Below are 3,789 nucleotides of genomic sequence, written 5' to 3'. Positions count from 1 at the left end.
TTTAATCTAGTAATATTGTCAATTGCACATTGGGGTACTATATAGACATCCATGTGTGACAGAATTACCAGAATATCCTTTCCAAATGGAATTCGAGTTTAGATTAATAGCAAAATATCATGGTTATGAGATAAGGTTTATTCTAATAATTTTTAAAATATGGTTTAGATGAAGTGTCCATTTGAGAACAATTTTAATAGCTTTTTGTTAGTGTGGCTTGAATTATGCCACAAGCCCATAAGGGCCAACCAAGCCCAATCCGGCCAAAAAGGTGACCTAATACAAGTTGAAAAAGAATCCCACTTGACCGACTTACATAAAGTAACATATATATATTGCTTTATGAGATAGGCGGCTACATTGCAGAGAAAAGAAAAAAATGTGTAATTCCAATTAACCTAGTTAGCAGTCACATGAGAGAAAATAGAGAATAGAGAGGCAGTCAGTTTCTATTCTTATTTTTCTGTGAGAGAGTGCTAGGGTGTAATTGGGATTTGGGTTTCTTGAGAGTGTTCTTGTGCACTATTGTATTTTCCCTGATAATAGTGAAATCCCTGCAACTCCGTGGACGTAGGCAAATTGCCGAACCACGTAAATATTGTCTTGTGCGTGTGATTATTTTCTTTGACGTGTGTTTTCTCTATTTGTTTTGTTTCTCACAGGTTAGGAATTTTTTTGGTTAAATTCCCTACAACTGGTATCAGAGCCTAGGGTTAGGTTTGAGTGGGAGCAATGGCAGAGGAAGCAGGAAAGGCGTCTGGAATAGAAAAGTTTGATGGCACAGACTTCGCGTATTGGAGGATGCAGATTGAAGATTATCTCTATGGGAGGAAATTGCATCTGCCTCTTTTGGGGACAAAACCTGAGGCTATGAAGGCTGATGAATGGGCTCTTCTTGACAGACAGGTATTGGGAGTTATTAGGTTAACTCTGTCTAGGTCTGTTGCACACAATGTTGTAAAGGAGAAGACCACAGCAGATCTGATGAAGGCTTTGTCTGGTATGTATGAAAAGCCGTCAGCAAACAATAAAGTGCACTTGATGAAGAAACTGTTCAATCTGAAGATGGCAGAGAATGCATCAGTAGCACAACATCTGAATGAATTTAACACTATCACAAATCAATTGTCGTCTGTAGAAATTGATTTTGATGATGAGATTCGTGCTTTGATCGTCTTGGCTTCTTTGCCAAACAGTTGGGAGGCAATGAGGATGGCAGTAAGCAATTCTACAGGAAAAGAAAAGCTCAAGTACAATGATATACGAGATTTAATTCTGGCTGAGGAGATTCGCCGAAGAGATGCAGGCGAAACCTCAGGATCTGGTTCTGCCCTAAACCTTGAGACAAGAGGCAGAGGTAATAACAGAAATTCAAATCGGGGCAGATCAAAATCCAGAAATTCTAATCGGAACAGAAGTAAATCTAGATCAGGCCAACAAGTACAATGCTGGAATTGTGGGAAAACAGGTCACTTTAGGAATCAATGCAAAAGTCCTAAGAAGAAGAATGAAGATGATTCTGCTAATGCTGTAACAGAAGAGGTACAAGATGCATTACTTCTTGCAGTAGACAGTCCACTTGATGATTGGGTTTTGGATTCAGGAGCTTCGTTTCATACCACTCCACACCGAGAAATCATACAGAATTATGTTGCAGGTGATTTTGGTAAGGTGTATTTGGCTGATGGTTCAGCCTTGGATGTTGTGGGTATGGGAGATGTTCGAATATTGTTGCCCAATGGGTCTGTTTGGTTACTGGAGAAGATTCGACATATTCCTGACCTGAGGAGGAATCTGATTTCTGTTGGACAACTTGATGATGAAGAACATGCAATACTATTTGTTGGTGGTACTTGGAAGGTTACAAAGGGAGCTAGGGTATTGGCTCGTGGAAAGAAAACTGGTACTCTGTACATGACCTCAAGTCCAAGAGACACAATTGCAGTTGCTGAGGCAAGTACTGATACAAGCCTATGGCACCGCAGACTTGGTCACATGAGTGAGAAAGGGATGAAGATGCTGCTGTCAAAAGGAAAACTACCAGAATTGAAGTCCATTGATTTTGACATGTGTGAAAGTTGCATCTTAGGAAAGCAGAAAAAGGTGAGCTTCTTGAAAACTGGCAGGACACCGAAGGCTGAAAAATTGGAGTTAGTACACACTGATTTATGGGGGCCTTCTCCGGTTGCATCTCTTGGAGGTTCAAGGTACTACATCACTTTCATTGATGACTCAAGCAGAAAGGTATGGGTTTATTTTCTGAAAAATAAATCTGATGTATTTGAAACTTTTAAGAAGTGGAAGGCCATGGTTGAGACAGAAACAGGTTTGAAAGTAAAATGTTTGAGGTCAGATAATGGAGGAGAGTACATAGATGGAGGGTTCAGTGAGTATTGTGCTGCACAGGGAATTAGGATGGAGAAGACCATTCCTGGGACACCACAGCAGAATGGTGTGGCTGAGCGCATGAACAGAACTCTCAATGAGCGTGCTAGGAGTATGAGGTTGCATGCTGGACTACCAAAAACTTTTTGGGCTGATGCTGTTAGTACTGCAGCTTACCTGATAAACCGAGGACCTTCAGTTCCCATGGAGTTCAGACTTCCTGAGGAGGTTTGGAGCGGTAAAGAGGTAAAGTTTTCACACTTAAAAGTTTTTGGTTGTGTTTCTTATGTTCATATTGATTCTGATGCTCGTAGTAAACTTGATGCAAAGTCTAAAATATGTTTTTTCATTGGCTATGGTGATGAGAAATTTGGCTATAGGTTTTGGGATGAACAAAACAGGAAAATCATCAGAAGTAGAAATGTGATATTTAATGAACAGGTTATGTACAAGGACAGGTCAACTGTAGTGTCAGATGTTACAGAGATAGATCAAAAGAAATCTGAGTTTGTCAACTTAGATGAATTGACTGAAGGTACTGTCCAGAAAAGGGGTGAAGAAGATAAGGAGAATGTAAATTCACAGGTAGATCTGAGTACACCTGTAGCTGAAGCCCGCAGATCTTCCAGGAACATTAGACCTCCACAGCGTTATTCACCCACTTTAAATTATCTCCTGTTGACTGATGGTGGTGAGCCAGAGTGTTATGATGAAGCCTTGCAAGATGAGAATTCAAGCAAGTGGGAGTTAGCCATAAAGGATGAGATGGATTCCTTGTTGGGGAATCAAACATGGGAACTAACTGAATTGCCAGTAGGAAAGAAGGCTTTGCACAACAAGTGGGTATACAGAATAAAGAATGAGCATGATGGTAGCAAACGTTACAAAGCCAGATTAGTTGTTAAAGGGTTCCAGCAGAAGGAAGGAATTGACTACACAGAGATATTTTCTCCAGTTGTGAAGATGTCAACAATCAGACTAGTACTGGGAATGGTGGCTGCAGAAAACCTACATCTTGAGCAGTTAGATGTGAAGACAGCATTCCTTCATGGTGACTTGGAGGAAGACCTTTACATGATTCAGCCAGAAGGGTTCATTGCTCAAGGACAAGAGAATTTAGTCTGCAAACTGAGAAAGAGCTTGTATGGCCTAAAACAAGCTCTTAGACAGTGGTACAAGAAATTTGACAGTTTTATGCACAGAATTGGGTTCAAGAGATGTGAAGCTGATCACTGTTGCTATGTTAAGTTTTTTGACAATTCTTACATCATATTACTGTTATATGTGGATGATATGCTTATTGCAGGGTCTAGCATTGAGGAGATCAATAATCTGAAGAAGCAATTGTCCAAACAGTTTGCAATGAAGGATTTGGGAGCTGCAAAGCAAATCCTTGGTATGAGA

Source organism: Quercus lobata, chromosome 11 (assembly GCF_001633185.2).
Source record: "Quercus lobata isolate SW786 chromosome 11, ValleyOak3.0 Primary Assembly, whole genome shotgun sequence".
Lineage (NCBI taxonomy): Eukaryota > Viridiplantae > Streptophyta > Magnoliopsida > Fagales > Fagaceae > Quercus > Quercus lobata.
Note: the sequence above shows the minus strand (reverse complement) of the source record.